The 18,178-nt window shown below is 41.3% G+C and overlaps 1 protein-coding gene across 2 annotated transcripts in view; it reads left to right on the forward strand.

Moving 5' to 3' along the window:
* Nucleotides 1–7,165: 7,165 nt before the first annotated feature.
* Nucleotides 7,166–18,178, forward strand: part of CTTNBP2NL (CTTNBP2 N-terminal like) — a 40,661-nt gene continuing 29,648 nt past the window's right edge. Inside the window, exon 1 of one of the 2 annotated variants that reach the window (XM_060772715.2) lies at nucleotides 7,166–7,305. The gene's annotated coding sequence lies outside the window, so the exon portion shown is untranslated. Of the gene's footprint in view, nucleotides 7,306–15,138; nucleotides 15,555–18,178 lie in introns of those variants that run through there. The other variant, XM_067468082.1, reaches the window with a different exon arrangement.

The following is an 18,178-nucleotide window of genomic DNA, read 5'->3' on the forward strand; positions in this document are numbered from 1 at the left end:
AATAGGAAAATGGGTTTATATATCTGTGGAATGACTGGGGTGGGGCAAAGAGCTCTCTGCTGAAGCTAGGTGTGAATGTTTCAGCTGACCACCTTCATTAGCATTTGAAGGCCTGGCTGAGCCTGGGAAAATGTTCTGTTGAGAGGCGTTAAGATGTGCCTGGTTGTTTCCTCTCTGCTGTTTTGCTGTTGTAATTTTAGAGTTTTTTAATACTGGTAGCCAGATTTTGTTCATTTTCATGGTCTCCTCCTTTCTGTTGAAATTGTCCACATGCTTGTGGATTTCAATGGCTTCTCTGTGTAGTCTGACATGGTGGTTGTTGGAGTGGTCCAGCATTTCTGTGTTCTCAAATAATATGCTGTGTCCAGGCTGGTTCATCAGGTGCTCTGCTATGGCTGACTTCTCTGGTTGAAGTAGTCTGCAGTGCCTTTCATGTTCCTTGATTCGTGTTTGGGCGCTGCGTTTGGTGGTCCCTATGTAGACTTGTCCACAGCTGCATGGTATACAGTAGACTCCTGCAGAGGTGAGAGGATCCCTCTTGTCCTTTGCTGTCCTTTGCTGAACATAGCATTTGTTGGATTTTCTTGGTGGGTTTGTAGATTGTTTGTATGTTGTGTTTCCTCATCAGCTTCCCTATGCGGTCAATGGTTCCCTTGATGTATGGCAGGAACACTTTTCCTCTGGGTGGATCTTCATCTTTACTCTCGTGGCTTGTTCTTATTTGTATCCCAAAACTGGGCATCAAATGGTGCCTCGCTTTTGTAAGCCGCCCTGAGTCCCCCCCGGGGTGAGAAGGGCGGGGTATAAGAATCTGTAATAAATAAATAATAAATTTGTTTTGAGATACTTATTTGTATCCCAAAACTGGGAATCAGAGCAGCTGGGAATCAGAGCAGCTGAAAAATGAAAGAGGAGTACAGTTAAAAGCATTAAAAAGTGAACATTAAGAACATCTTAAAACAGTTCAAACCTCCCGTATAAAGAATAAATGCAATTGGAAGAAAAAAAACAATTAAAAACAATTCAGTTTCAAACCATCCAACATGTCTGCTCTTTAAAAGCTTTCCATTGGAATAAAAAGAGGGTTGACTGCCAAGGAATGAGCAGGAAAAAAAACATTTGGGACTCTGTGGGAAAATGTAGCTGCAGCAACTTAGCCACTGTATTAATACTGCATCCTCCCTTTAGTGGGATAAGCTAGAGATAGGGCAATTTTTCTCATATACACATGCCATGTGCTGACCTCAAGGCATGTTTTCCAGAAAGGCAAATGAGTTAAAATCATCACATGTTTTTCATTTCCAGCCATGCAGATTTGGGGCCAGAGGACCACTTGTGAGGCGGTTCTTGCAGATGTGAAATTATAATGCAGCTCTTTTTAGCGTTGAAACAATTCTGCTGATGATGAAATAATGTTTTCTATGGTTTTGGTTGCCTCCATACATTTGCTTGCTCATTCCCTATGATACCAGGGCAATGCTAGTTGCTTTTTTGGCATCAGAATTATCTTTTTCAGTTTATCTTCCTCTGCATGTGAATGCTGTGTTTCACCTCAAGTAGCCTGTCCGACCTGTCTTATTTTTTTTTCTTCCCACCCAAGACAGGAGCAGGCAAAACTTGAAAATGTTGTTTTGTTTTTTGAAACCACAAAACACAAAGGCCATGCAGGTTGGGGATTTTAGGACTGAGTCAGCATGATGAAGTGGTGAACTATAATTTTGAAGACCAGGGTTCAAATTCCTGCCCAGCCATGGAAACCTTGACCCCGGGCCAGTCATACTCTCTGAGCCTTCAAGGAAGGCAGTTGGAATGAAGAAATGCTGCCAGAAAAACCTCATGATTGGTTTGACTTAGAGCTGTCATAAGTTGGAAATGACTTGAAGGTACACAACAACAACACCAAAAAGGCAATAAAAATTGCAAGCTGAAATACTTTTTTAAATTATACATCCTGGAACCTTCCACTCTTATGACACTGTGGTTTCTTTCTTTCTCTTTCATTTGTTCTTTCTTTCTTTCTACCTATGTATTAGTGTATTTGTGAATTCTCAATCAAATATTCAACTAACAGGAAGGATAGATGAAGATTACCATCCTGTTAATGGAAGACTAAACTACATATTCCAGCCAATATGCATGGATAATTTTGTATGTTTCACTCAGGTTTGTTAACATACTGATATCAACAAGAGCACCATTCAAGCTGTCTGTGATCCACAGTCAGGATTTCTACTAAAATCATTGCCATGATAATTATTCTTCCAGGATCTGGAGTCATGAATTCAGACCCATGCAAACTATCTCTTTTCATAGAGTTGCTTATTCCCCAATAGGATACTCAAATGGATAAAAGCACCTTAGAAAATGTGCTTTTGTGAGGTGCATGGCTACTGTGTGCTCGGACCCCTGGCCATTGACCTGTGGGGTCCCACAAGGATCTATTTTGTCCCCCATGTTATTCAACATCTACCTGAAACCGCTGGGAGAGGTCACCCGGAGTTTTGGAGTACGGTGCCACCTCTACACAGATGACACCCAACTCCACTACTCTTTTCCACCTGAATCCAAGGAAGGCCCTCGGATACTGGACCAGTGCCTGGCTGCTGTGACAATCTGGATGAGGATGATCAAGCTGAAGATTAATCCTGACAAGACAGAGGTCCTCCAGGTCAGTCGCTCGCCTGAGCAGGGTATTGGGTGGCAACTTGTGCTGGACGGGGTTGCACTCCCCCTGAAGTCACAGGTTCACATTTTGGGGGTCCTCCTAGATTCAGCACTGGCGCTTAATGCCCAGGTGTTGGCGGTGGCCGGGAGGGCCTTCACACAATTAAAACTTGTGCGCCAACTGTGACCAAACCCTGTGAAGTTGGACTTGACCACAGTGGTCCATTCCTTAGTTACCTCTATATTGGATTACTGCAATGCTCTCTACGTGGGGCTACCCTTGAAGATGGCCCAGAAAAATCAACTTGTTCAACGTTCGGCCGCCAGATTAATAACAGGGGTGAATTACAGGAAGCGGTCAACCCCCCTGTTTAAAGAGCTCCATTGGCTGCCGTTTATTTTCCGGTCCCAATTCAAGATACAGGTAATCACCTACTAAGCCCTAAATGGTTTGGGACCCGCCTACCTTCGTGACCATATCCCCCTCCATGAACCTACTCAATCCCTCTTCTTTCACTCCTAACGTTATCTCAGGCCCGCCTTGTGGGAACAAGGGAGAGAGCCTTTTCCTCAGTGGCTCGCCGACTATGGAATACATTGCCCGGTGAGATTAGACGAGCCCCTATTTTAGAAAGTTTGAAGAATATCAAAACCTGGCTCTTCCGCTGCGCTTTTGGAGATTAATCATATAATCTCATATTGCTGTTATCCTCAACATCTGTCTTTAGTGCATACCCCCTCCCCTTCTGTATAAAGGCTTTTTTCAACCCCATTCCGGAAGAGTTTCTCCCCCACAAATAATCTGCTCCATTGTTGTCTCACCCTGTGTTTTTAGACGTGCTTTTAGCCTTAGTATTTTATTTATGCAGCCCACTCATTGTTCTGTTGTTATGATTGATTTTATTGTGATTTTATTTTGTTTGCTGTGTTCTTATATTTTATGTTTTATGTAATTTATCATGCTGTTGTTTGTGCTTTGATTTTATTTATTGTATTGCGTTGTTGGGCTTGGCCTCATGTAAGCACCCCGAGTCCCCACTGGGGAGATGGTGGCGGGGTACAAATAAAGTTTTTTATTATTTATTATTATCAAGTAGTGCACTTAGCCCTTCAAAATCATTGCAATTATACCCTATTCACAAATGCTAGCATTCACTTAAGATGTTGTTATTATTATTATTATTATTATTATTATTATTATTATTATTGCAGCAGCAGCTCACTGCTATTTTCTCCCCCTTCTCTTGTTTCCCTTTTCTTTGCACAGGCTGTTGTCCAGCAGACACAGATCACAACCACTGTGTTACTATTCCAGTAAAAGAAATGGTCCGAAAGCCATAAAAACCAGTTGGTTCTCTTCTGCTCCATCTGTTTCTGTCCCAACACCTCCGTTTATAAGCACTTGCTCTTTGGGTGCATCAACACTGTTGATGCCACTTAAACTGACATGGCTCAAAGCTATGGAATTGTAGAGTTGTAGTTTAATGAGGCACTAATACTCTTTGACAGAGACAGCTAAATATATTGTAAAACTACAATCCCCATGTTTCCATAGTATTAAACTGTGGCAGCTAAAGTGGCATCAAACTGCATTAATTCTACAATCTAGATTTAGAGCAAGGAATGCTCACAGGTCTCTACACCACAAGGAATACCTATCATTACTGTGTTCTGGGCTCTGCCCAAAGCCCACAACTTTCCATCCCCGTTCATTTAAGAACACTGACATTTACTCCAGTATCATAAACCCTCATGTTTTTGTGATTTGCTTTACGAGTCTAGCAAGAACTGCCTCTCTCAGACTAGTCCTCCACACTTAAGTCAATCCAATTATTGAGACCAAAGGTTCTCAAACTCTGGCTTGCCGGATGTTTAGGACTTCATTTCTCAGAAGCTTAGCCAGTTTAATCAATGTTCAGGGATTCTGGGAGCTGAAGCCCAACTATTTGGAGGATCAAAGTTGAGAACCACTGAATGAGACTGTAACTCTTTTGTCCCTGCTCATCAGGGATACCAATGTGCAGTTTACAGTTCAGGACATCTGAAGAATGGAGAATGTTGCCCAAGACAGAAACAAGGAGGGATAGATTAGTCAGTGCCAAAGGGGAATCAAAAAGGCCAATTTCCCATCCACTGGAAAATAAACCTTGGATAGAGGATAATGTATGCATAATGAAGATCTGGCACTTTGAGTGTTTGACAAAGTCTGCGTTCAACCACTCCTTCCTATTCTTTTATTCTTGCTTTTAAGTTGTACTGACACTGAACAATCGTTAAAACTAGGCATCAAGTAAGGAAAAAAAGATTGGCAGTAGAGGATAACATATATTATTTTAACATCCATTTAAGATCTTGCTCTTCCAACAACTCAGATGATTCTAAGATACAAAGCAGAGGCCAAAGGAAGGCATGAATATATACTATACCCTAGGAGAACGGAAATGTGGCAAGAATTCAAAACGATTCATTGACAGAGGAGTGATTGTCCACAAAGGGGATATTCAAAGGAGACGGAAAGAGAGACAACCCATTCATTAGACTGGTGTACTTTAGATTAGTTTCCATTCAAAAGACAAAACCCCAGGATTCTTTAGAATGGAGCTACGGTCATTAAACTGCTTCAACTCTACAATGTGGATTGGTCCCATCAATATGTATTTTTCCGCACATTAAACATCTTTTCACTAAAGGTTCTGGTTTCACCTACATTGTAGAATGAATGGAGTTTGAGACCACTTGATCGATGCTATGGAAACATGGGAGCTGTCCTTTCACAAGGTATTTAGCCTTTGCTGACAAGAGTACTGGTGCAATCCTTACCAAACTTTAATTCCCATGATTCCATAACACCAAGCCATGGCAGTTGGAAGTGGTGCCAAACTGCATCTGAGAAGGCAAGCAGTTAGAAATGTCAAACCACTTTAATTCTGCAGTGTGGATGGCCTCATTGATGCAGGGATTTTTACCTCTTTTCACTGCAGATTCAGATCAGACAAGCAGCTCTCACTCCATTCTCGATTCCAGAAAGATTGGTGAAAAAAAGGAAATAAAACAGACAGAATGTGTTTCATAATGGGCTTTCGTAAGAAGAGATCAATTATTCTTCTTATTCATTTATTTCTACCTCGCTTTTCTCCTGAATCGAGACTCAAAGTGGTACACAATATGTGAATAAACATGACACAACATAAAAATAATCAACTAAACACTAATAAAGAAAATTATAGCAATATAAAATTATAAAATCATGATATACATTATGAATCAGGAATTGGCAAATTTGGGCCCTCCAGGTGTTTTGGACTGCAACACCCACAATTCCTAGACATGGACAAACTTGGGCCCTCCAGGTGTACTGGACTGCAACACCCACAATTCCCAGACGTGGGCAAACTTGGGCCCTACAGGTGTTTTGGAGTTCAACGCCCACAATTCCCAGACGCGGGCAAACTTGGGCCCTCCAGGTGTTTTGGACTTCAACTCCCACACTTCCTAGACGTGGGCAAACTTGGGCCCTCCAGGTGTTTTAGACTGCAACACCCACCATTCCTAGACATGGGCAAACTTGGGCCCTCCAGGTGTATTGGACTGCAACACCCACAATTCCCAGACGTGGGCAAACTTGGGCCTTCCAGATGTTTTGGACTTCAACTCCCACAATTCCTAGACATGGGCAAACTTGGGCCCTCCAAATGTTTTGGACTTCAACACCCACAATTCCTAGACATGGACAAACTTGGGCCCTCCAAGTATTTTGGACTTCAACACCCACAATTCCCTGACATGAGCAAACTTGGGCCTTCCAGGTGTTTTGGACTTCAACACCCACAATTCCTAGACATGGACAAACTTGGGCCCTCCAGGTGTACTGGACTGCAACACCCACAATTCCCAGACGTGGGCAAACTTGGGCCCTCCAGGTGTTTTGGACTGCAATTCCCACACTTCCTAGACGTGGGCAAACTTGGGCCCTCCAGGTGTACTGGACTGCAACACCCACAATTCCCAGACGTGGGCAAACTTGGGCCCTCCAGGTGTTTTGGACTGCAATTCCCACAATTCCTAACAGCCTCAGGCCCTTTCCTTTTGCCCCTCAGCCGCTTAAGCGGCTGAGGGGCAAAAGGAAAGGGCCTGAGGCTGTTAGGAATTGTGGGAGTTGCAGTCCAAAACACCTGGAGGGCCCAAGTTTGCCCCGCCTGTTATTAATTTTGTATTATTTGAAGACTCCAAATGGCCCCCATCCTACCCTTCCCCGGAAGTGACGCCACAAAATCCCTGCTCCTCTCTCTCTCTCTCTCTCTCTCTCTCTCTCTCTCAACCAGGGCGAACAAAAGGGATTTTCAAGCCTGCCCAAAGACTCACACGGACACGCCCCCTTCGCGCGAAGCCACCGGCTTCGGCCTCTGATTGGTCGGAGGGGCCCTCGAGGAGGCCGGCTCCGCGGCTTTCCGCGCGCGGATTGGGCTATTCTCCGAGGGGCCCGGCGAGGCGGTTGGCGGGCGGGAGCGTCAATCAGGCCGAGCTTTGAGGAGGCTGGATGGAGAGTGGGGCCGAGCGGGGACACTGGTGGTGGCTCAGGCGAAGGAGGCGGCGGCGGAGGAGAGGGAGGCGGAGGCCGGCGGAGAGCCGAGAGGAGCTCCGGTGAGAAGCTGTTGCGAGGAGGGCGGGAGATGGCGGGGAAGGGAGCAGAGGAGGAGGAGGAGCGGAGGGGGGCGCCTGCGGGAGGGCTTCGGGCCTCCGGAGGGAGGGGGCTCGTCCTCGCCGCTCCCTCAGAAACGACGCCGCCGCCGCAAGGGGCCTCCCTCCCTCCCTCTCTCTCTTTCTTGGCCGGCATTTGGATACAGCTTGAGCATCCCTTCTCTCCCGAACGGTCCACCCGAGAGAGGGACACCCTTGCCTCACGCACAACTTCGGTTTCAGTCACAAAATTACCTTCGGCCTATGCATTTCATGCTTCCATAATCTCACCAGCAGGTTATCTCAGGCATGGGCAAACTTGGGCCCTCCAGGTGTTTTGGACTTCAACTCCCACAATTCCTAACAGCCGGTAGGCTGTTAGGAATTGTGGGAGTTGAAGTCCAAAACACCTGGAGGGCCCAAGTTTGCCCATGCCTGGCACATCTCCTCTTCTGGAGGTCTTTAAGCAGAAGCTGGATGGCCATCTGTCAGGAGTGCTTTGATTGTATTTTCCTCCCTTGCAGGGGGTTGGGCTGGATGGCCCACGGGTCTCTTCCAAGACTAGCATTTCATTCTGGATAGATATTGATATTCCAAAATCCAACAAAACTTGTGTTTTTTGCTGCTCTGGAGACTAGGATGCAGAACGATGGCTTCAAACTACAGGAAAAGAGATTCCACCTGATCATTAGGAAGAACTTCCTGACTGTGAGAGCTGTTCAGTAGTGGAACTCTTTGCCGAGGTGTGGTGGAGACTCTTTCCTTGGAAGCTTTTAAGCAAGCTGAAATGCCATCTGTTAGGGGTGCTTTGAATGTGATTTTCCTGCTTTTTGCCATATATATATATATGGTTTTCATTGTTTTTATTGCATCTACTGTGGTTTTATAATGTTTAATTTGTATTTTGTTGTTATGCGTTCTGACTTGTTGTAAACCGCCTTGAGTCGCCGATAAGGCTGAGAAAGGCAGGATACAAGTATAGTAAATAAATAAATAATATATGTATTCCAGATATTGATATTCCAAAATCCAACACAACCTGTGTTTTCAGCCGTCCTGTAGACTAGGACACAAAACAGTGGCTTCAAGCTACAGGAAAGGAGATTCCACCTGTATATTAGGAAGAACTTCCTTACTGTTAGAGCTGTTCAGCAGTGGAACTCTCTGCCCCATGGTGTGGTTGAGGCTCCTTCCTTGGAAGTCTTTAAGCAGAAGCTGGGTGGCCATCTGTTGGTGGTGCATTGAATGTGATTTTCCTGCTTCTTGCCAAGGGGTTGGACTTGATGGCCCTTGTGGTCTCTTCCAGCGCTAGCATCTAATTCTGGATATATATGTATTCCAGATATTGATATTCCAAAATCCAATAAAACCTGTGTTTTTTGCTGCTCTGGAGACTAGGATGTAGAACGATGGCTTCAAACTACAGGAAAGGCAATTCCACCTGATCATTAGGAGGAAATTCCTAACTGTGAGAGCTGTTCAGAAGTGGAACTCTCTGCCCCAAACTGCGGTGGAGGCTCCTTCTTTGGAGGCTTTTAAACAGAGGCTGGATGGCCACCTGTCGGGGTGTTTTGAATGCAATTTTCTTGCTTCTTGGCAGGGGGTTGGACTGGATGGCCCGTGAGGTCTCTTACAACTCTATGATTCTATGTCCATGGTAGAAGAAAGAACTTTTGTCTGCTTGAGGCAAGTGTCAATATTGCAAATGACCACCTTGGTTAGCATTTACTGGCCTTGCAGCTTCAAAGCCTGGCTGGTTTCTGCCTGGGAGAATCTGGAAAACTCACAGCAACCCAGTGATTCCGGCCATGAAACTTTCTTTGTACCTTGCTCCGTCTCCCTGTGGGGTGGCTCACAACATGAATAAACACAATAAGATACATAAAAATAAAAAGAATAACACATCAAATCAATATAGAAACAACCCAAAACACAAGTTAAAAAAAAACACAAGTACCCAAAAGTAGGAGTATCCCTTTTTCAAAATCTGAAATGCAAGAGTGAGAGGGTGACACCTTTGCCTCACGCACAAGTTTGTTTCAGGCACAACATTATTTAAACATCGTGTATAAATTACCCTCAAGCTATGGCCGGATGACCATCTATCAAAAGTGTGTTGATTGTGTCTTCCTGCATGGCAGCAAGTTGCAATGGTTGACCCTCGTGGTCTCCTCCAACTCTGTGGTTCTATGAATATATAGGGCATAGATGAATGTCTTGTTTAGACTTGGGTCAGTTATCTCATTATGTATGTATATGCAAATGCAGGAATTCCAAAATGTGTTTTTTTTTTAACACATTTTGAGCATCTCTTACCCAGAATTCCAAAATTTGAAACTTCACACGGATGGCTGGTGGAATTACACCTGTGCCTCATGCACAGCCCAGGCACAAAATTATTTTACTTGTTGTATAAAATCTATCTTCAGGCTATGTATGTTTAGAACATAGATGAATTTCATGTTTAGATGGGTTCCATGTCCAAATTATCTATATATGTATATGCAAATGTAGATATTCTAAAATCCAGGGAAGAAAATCCAAAATACTTCTGGTACAAAACATTTTGGATTAAAAATGCTCAACGGGAGTATCAGGTACTGTTGAACCTCTCTTATACTTGTGATCAGGATTTTTGGATTTTTTTGGATTTTGGAATATGTGCATATATATAATGACATCTTTTAGGCATGGGACCCAAGCCTTAACATGAAGATGATTTATGTTTGATATATACCTTGTAGACATAGCCTCATTTTATTGACAATCCTTGTAATAATTTAGTGCACGAAACCAAGTTAATGTGCAATTGTCCCAGCAGACAATTTTGGAGTTTGGGGTATTCTGGCTAAGAGATACTCAGTCTGAGATCGACAGGGCCTAAGAGGGTTGGAAAGAATGAAGAGGCTGCTGTGAAAGGATTCATCTCTTTCTTTAAGGAGCCCCTTGAGAGCTAACTTGTGTTTCAGATTAACAAGTGTCTGTATGCCAACATGATGCATTGAGGTAACCGTTCCTGGAGTTATAGTTATGTAACTATAATGTGTGAAATTGGCCTGTGAGTTTTAGACCTTGCATGTGGTGTGTGTGTGTGAAAGGTAGAGAAAGAGGAAGAGATGTGATACTTAGGCTCTGCAGTCTTCGAATTCATCTTCATTTCCCCAAAATGAGAAATGCTGCCAATTGCATTTTCTTAGTCATATTCTGTCGTGAAAACCCTAGGAGTAAAAATGATCTAACCTATGATCCCCACACATAAATGGGCACATAAGAGGCTGAATATTATACCCCGCTCCCACTGTCATACTTTCCACATTCGACCTTCTCCCTAGGTTTCCAACTTCATGTAGAAAGTTGCTCCACTGGACAAAAAGACCAGATCGGATTCCCCTGCTTTGATCACAAAATTATCCATTTTATCTTTTGAAAGAATCTCAGAACAAAACATACTAAGGAAATCTTGTTCAGCAGCTCTCCTTGGTTTGAAAATTGAACATAATTGGAATTATTTTATGATCAGATTTAGAAAATTGATGTGTTAAGAGGAATGGCTAACTTTGAAGGAATTTAGAGCCATTTAAAAGCAATTTTCTGGGTATGAGGAAAGAACAGTAATTGTTTTAAACTATTTCACAGCTATGTATTTTTTTTCTGAAAAATAGAATTTCAGTCTGGAAAAACCACAGGGTGTTGGAATCCGCTAGAATATCAAAAGAATATTTTGTGTTTTGGGGTTCTTTTCACAGAGACCATTTATTTGCTCTAGGTAAAACTGTCTTTGTAATTCAGTGAGGGAAGCTTCTAATTTGTGTTGATATATACTCGGTTAATAGCTTACCATATTCAATGAAATGTGTTTTTGGCTGTCAAACAGCCAATAATTCATCACAAAAGAACACTAAATGCAATTTTAGTGCTTTCTTATACAGATGGGGGTTCCACCATAATGGGTTTGTGATAAATATATGTTATGTGACTGTAGCCAAAATTAAAAGACTAATTAGGGATATTAAGTTTAAATGATTATCTAGTGCTTGATATATAGCAAACCTTCTTAGCCAGATTTTTTTTAAAAAATAATAATTACTATTTTAGTAAATTTAATTATCTCTAACATACATGCTACTTTCTCTAGAATATTGGCTTTTTTATATAAGCCGAAGCTTTTGCTTGTAGCTGCTTTGCAGAATTTCTATGTTTGTTAAAGGTGTGTTTAGCGGCCATAGTAGCACTGACAACACAGATCAGCAGTTGCTGTATGTTTACTCTGTTCATATTGGAGGCATCAGGTGTTGGAAGTCTTCAAAGCAAAGGAGGGAGCTCTAACTGCAGACATCAGTCTATAGAAAGTAGTGTGTTATATGATGTTCTTTTAATCTTAGGTAATTCAAGATGTTGCCATAATACTGCAATATTTCTTTAAAAACATGAAGTAAATTAATTGGATAATTTATAATAAAATTCTGATGTAAATATTTAGAAAAATATTTTAAAGTTACAATCCATGTACTACCAAGTAGATCTCTTTAGTGCCAGTGTGGTCTTGTACTTTACTCAAAATCACGTCCGCCACCACAGCTTTATTGGTGTTGTGGTTTTCCTTTTCCTTAGCTATTGTGCTTCTAATGTTTAAACACACAAGTAATTCCTGAAAGGTTGCACTGAATGAAGGTAATCCACATGTTTCACTACAGTAGTGCAAGAGACTTCAAAAAACAGAACAAACCTATTGATGTTTAGGAAAATAAGCAGTGATCTGCATTAAAGGCACAGGTCTTTTAACAAAATTTCTAACGAAGTTGACTTTTACAAAGTCTTGTTACACTTGCTGAGCCCCCTTTTCCTTTTCCTCCTCTGTCTAGCTGGAGGGGTTTTTTAAGGAAGCATTGAAAATGATGTGATATTAATAGAGGGCTACAGTCTTCTGATGTCAGGTTATATTGGCATGTCTGAAGTAAACAATAGAAGGCAGCTTGAGCTTAGAAAGAGCTTTCTTATCCATCTAATCCTGCTTATCCATGTGTGCTTGCTTACAACAGGTAAAGTAAACAACAGCTACCTTCATTCTTTCTAATTGAGCATTTGTTAACACAGAGAACACAGCTACCCCAAGAGCATGTTAAAAAGCATAGATCAATAAGTTTGGCCACCAAAATGAAAATCATAGAAAAAGTGGAGACTTATAAAAGAGAAGATAACCCTTGGATGCATTTTGGAAGACATTTTCACATAGACTCTGGATGGCTCAAACTGTTCATTTATACAGGGTGAGGCAGCATAACGTTTTTTTTCAAAACTTAATAAAACTCATTGTATGAATCAGAAATTTATTTTTTTATAATGTAGGCGCATACCTAAAGTTTTGTTTTACATAGTTTTGAAGATCAAATTAGGTAGGTGACGTCCCCCATTCTCCATTTTCCATACACTGAGTAAACCGATTTCTGGCGTTTGTCATGACTCTTGCCAGCATAGCAGGCGTTATGTTGGCAATTTCTTCCTGGATGTTGGTCTTCAAATCTTGTAGGGTTCTTGGTCGGTTCACATAAACACAGGATTTCAAAACACCCCATAGAAAAAAATCACAAGGGGCCAAATCTGGAGAGCGGGCCAGCCACTCCAAATCCTCTCGAAAAGTAGGCCTCAACAGCAAAAGCATGCTCCTCACTGTTCCAACGCATGATGGTGACTGAACTGTGTCAGGACAAAACTTTATACTCCCGGCTCTCGAACGAGACCACTAGCACTCCACTACGTCTTCAACCGACTGAATGACATGCATTTTAAAAAAGGAAGTTATGCTGCCTCACCCTGTACAAAATTTACAACCTACTTTGTTGTTTTATGTGAACCGAGAAAAGGTGTGGCAATTATTCATGTTCCTTGTGCCTGTCAACCAAATTTTCTGTTAAAGAAGTCATATTCAGAAGCACATTCTACCTTGTTAACTGAAGTATATCTGTATATTAGAGATTGAGACCCTTGATGAAAGAGAATATTCCATGTCCACTCAAAGCAGTGTTTTCCTTATTCTCTTGGGGGGCCCACTAGAAAATAATGTGCATTATTCACTTCCACGTGTTTTTTCCTGCCTTCATTGTTGATGCAGTCACCAGCTGACTTGCCTCAGACTGGCTGAGATGGGGATTTCCAAAAGGAGCATTGTCTGCCTCTTTTTCAAACATGGGTTGTGTCAGACTGATTTTTTTACAGTCGATTTTACTGAAAGATCTATGTGTTAAAAGGGATTATGCCCATGCTGTGAGACAAATTCAATTTGTTGGCTCTATGTTACATTTATACCTCCAAGAGCCCAAGGTGTGACATATGTGCCTATTCTTACTCCACAACAACTTTAAGAGGCCCAGAAAGAGTGACTGGATAAAGGTCCTCCAGAAAATGTTATGGCAGAGTAGGGCTTTGAACATAAATCACCTTCCATTGTGTTTGGAAACAAACAATCACACTTTAATACAGGCAGTTGTGTGAAAATGTGAGTGTCTCCCAGTTTCAATACACTTGAAATACATGCTCAAAAGTGGACAGGTAGTCTACACTAATTTGAAATCATGTGAATGTATTATAGGTTGAATATTCAATCCCTTGAAATGTTCAGTTGAATCTCAGAATAAAAGTGTGTAGCACCTGGATTAAAGAATATCATTATCCTCAGAACATGCTATAACATGGACACAGAAAAGTTATCCAAGCTTTTCTTCAATGGAAATGCTTGTCAAGTGAGGTGACATGGAGCTACTTTTTTCACTATTGATATTGACATACTGTAATTAGTTGCATGTTTGTTTTGTATGTCCTCAGATCATTTTGACTTATGGCAACCCCAAAGCAAACCTATCACAGTGTTTTATTGTTAAGATTTGAACCCTGGTCTCCCAGTGTTCTAATCTAACCCTCAAAACACTACACAATCCTGGCTATATATAAACATATGCATGCAGTGATCTTAAAAGATGTCATTTTCAAGAGAATGTGCATCTTTGATAGTGGAAAATAGACTTAACAAAACATTACTAATGGTTCATTGTTTGTTTCCTGCTTTGCAGTTGTAAACACATACTACCACTATTGAAAAGAAAAGTACAACTCAGATGCCAGATACGCCACTTAGGCAGAAAAAAATGAAATGCAAAGATACAGAATGGGGCTCAACAGCAGTATGTGCTAAAAAGATCTTGGAGTTCTCATGGACAACAAGTTAAACACGAACCAACAATGTCATGAGGCGGCAAAAAAAGGCAGTGTGATTTTGGCCTGCATAAATAGTATAGATCCAGGAAAGTTGTGCTACCCCTCTATTCTGCCTTAGTCAGACCACACCTGGAATCACACTATGTCCAATTCTGGGCACCACAATTGAAGGGAGATGTTGACAAGCTGGAATGTGTCCAGAGGAGGGCGACTAAAATGATCAAGGATCTGGAGAAGAAGCCGTATGAGGAGCGGCTTAAAGAGCTGGGCATGTTTGGCCTGCAGAAGAGAAGGCTGAGAGGAGATATGATGGCCATGTATAAATATGTGAGGGGAAGTAATCGGGAGGAGGGAGTAAGCTTGTTTTCTGCTGCCCTGGAGACTAGGAAATGGAACAGCATCTTCAAAGGAAAGGAGATTCCACCTGAACATGAGGAAGAACTTCCTAACTGTGAGAGTTGTTGAACGGTGGAAATCTCTGCCCTGGTGTGTGGTGGAGGCTCCTTCCTTGGAGGCTTTTAAACAGAGGCTGGATGGCCATCTGTTGGGGGTGCTTTGAATGCATTTTCCTGCTTCTTGGCAGGGGGTTGGATTGGATGGCCCACAAGGTCTCTTCCAACTCAGTGATTCTGTGATTCTATAATTCAGCACCAGTGAACACTAGGAAATGCTCCTATTACATGTGTGATTTAGAGAAACAATATAATAGGAAATGTAGACATTTCTTTGGAAAAAAACACTGTAGCCTTAGTGACTCCTCAGTTAAAATAATTAATGCACAGGAGACTCACCAGTTTGAAACTTTCTCTTACAGCCTCAATAGTATCTGAAACACCAATATCCACTTTTCAGAAATACACCCTATTAATTAATTCCACATGAAGGTTTTTACCTCTTATCTGCAAACACTCCTAGATTCCTAGGTTTTTCAAGTGTTTATTGTTCGGTTTCCATTGCTGGGTGTACCTTTGGACAAACAGACAAAATGTTATCTAAAATTACGAGTAAGTTGCTGTGAAAATTATGCGAGTACCTCTTTGTTACAGCATCAAACAGTTATTTCCAGTATTTTAAAGATGTTTGTGAGCCATACAGCCTGTTCCCTGTGGATCACTTAATACTAGCAGTGGACCTGATTTGAAATCACTATATTTCTGTAACAGCTAACTGCCCATGAATGAATCCCTTATCACTTGAAAGCATAGGGTATAGTTTCCAATGATTACTGCTAGATATTTTTCCCAGCACACAGACAGCCCTTATCCTCAGCTAATTACAATGTGGCAATGTATTGTCAAAATTGAGTTTATTAGGCTATATTAGGATATAGCTGAATCTTTTCCAACAATATCAGCAGCGTGGTTAGTAAAACTTGAGAAATCATTGAAGTGTTTATAACTTTTTGTGTAATTGTAACATATTGTCATCATGAAATGCACTGTTTTGAAATTGGGTCCATCATTTTGAAATAGTCTGTATTTGATTTCTTGGAAAACTGTCAAAATCAGAATGTTGCATCCTTTGTCCATAGTGGGCAGACTGTGGCTTAGATTCATCATTTCGGTTAGTTATTTCTCAGATCAATGCTTAAACTACACTGTAGAGCAAAGAGACAAAATGTGAAAGATGCGGTGACAGATTACAGAAAGGAACAGACATACATCTAATTATGTCTAAAATATTCAGCAAGTACCTTTCCTGTCTTTGGAGTTCTGACCCTAAATAAAACTTTGAAAACTCTAGGAGGACACTCAGGATCTTTTAATACTGACTCAAACTGCCTATATAACTTCACAGATAAAATAGATTGTATTTTAAAAAAATGAACAAATTCCGGTTAGTATCATGGTTGCTCAAAACTTTGCTTTAAACTTCAAAGATAACAATCTTCAGAGTTCAAACAGTAATGATTTTAGATTTTGAGAAAGATATCAACTGTCATCAGATTGTAAATGCTTTCATGGGACTGACAAAAAAACAAGTCCAGCTTATAATGTGAAAAAATATTTTCATTTTCTTTCTATTATTGCCTATATATTTGACAGTTTGAGATTTTTTCCATATAGTAAATGTCAGGTAGTTATAAGAATAACTTATTTGTGCAAGAAAAATACAGTTTTTCAAGAAAAAAAAAAGCTTCAGCGATTTTTGTTGTGACATGAGAATACATACTTGGCTTGAAGTCTTTCATGATTTATTTGTTCATAAAATTGCCATAGTATAGGTTGAGCATTCCTTATCTGGAATATTTAGGACCAGTAGTGTTTTGGATTTCATTCTTTTTCCTGGTATATATGCATGATGAAATTTTGGAGCTGGGATCCAAGACTAAACATGGAATTCATTAGTTTATATACAGTGGGTTGATGTGAATTTTCCAGGCTGTATGGCCTTGTTTCAGAAGCATTCTTTCTTGACGTTTCACCCGCATCTATGGCAGGCATCCTCAGAGGTAGTGAGGTTTGTTGGAAATTAGGCAAGTGAGGTTTATATATCTGTGGAATGTCCAGGGTGGTGAAAAGAACTCTTGTCTGCTTGAAGCAATTGTAAATGTTCCAATTGGCCACCTTGATTAGCATTTAATGGCCTTGTAGCTTCAAAGCCTAGCTGATTGAAACCAAGTTTGTGGATATTGAACTATGGGAAAGTTATCTCAGACACCCATGTGGACAATTTTGAAGGATTTCAGATTTCCAGATAAGGAATGTTCAACCTTTATAAGGAAAAGACTATTATTAACTGGGCTGCTGGTTCCTTTTTCTCAAGTATATCAGTAAAATATTAAGCACACTTTTATAAAGATTAACAGTGCAGTTTTGTCAGGTATCCTTTCTCACATGTTTCCCAATTGGGAAACTGAAGAGCATCTAAGATCACAATTTACAATAGAGAGAATAAGCCTCATTAAACTCAGTGTATAGGTTTGTTGTGTTGACAGGATGCTGTTTCAAAAATACTTCATGTAGTGGTTTGATCATTAGGCTATGACTCTGGAGACAAGGGTTTGAATCCCTGGTCAACCATTGCAACCCACTGAATGACCTTGGTCAAGTCAAGCTCTCTTAACTTCATAGAAAGGCAAAGGCAAACCTCTGAACAATCTTGCGAGGAAACCTCAGTGATACAATCAGAAACAACTTGAAGGCATACAACAATAGCTAAATTATGTTGGTGTTAATACGGATAAGTATTAGGGTTGTGCAAAACTTTGTAATTAGTTTGTTGTATCTCTTTCATAAGATTCGTACATATGAAGTGATACTGTGAAACAGGAGGGCAGGCCACACAAACATTGACCTATGACTTTCGGAAGAGTTACATAAGTCTTATAAATGGCTCCAGATTTTCATTGTGGTGATCTTCTCCCCCAAAAGGGCTGGGTTTGCTTCCCCCAAAGAGGACGGCGAGGGATCCTGGGGATGACTGGCTGGATGGCCGGGCAAGGAAGGGAGGGAGGGATGCCTGGCTGGATGGCCAGGCAAGGAAGAAACTCCTCTAGCACATGGCAGACCCAGGGAGAGACAGGCAGAGACCGCACTCACATTGAGGCTTTAACATGGGAAGTGAGCAGAATTCTGGGAAATGTAGTTTAGGGTGAGGCCTTGCCACAGGGGTCCTCACCTTCCCA

The sequence above is a fragment of the Anolis sagrei genome, chromosome 4, assembly GCF_037176765.1.
Source record: "Anolis sagrei isolate rAnoSag1 chromosome 4, rAnoSag1.mat, whole genome shotgun sequence".
NCBI classification, from domain to species: Eukaryota; Metazoa; Chordata; class Lepidosauria; order Squamata; family Dactyloidae; genus Anolis; species Anolis sagrei.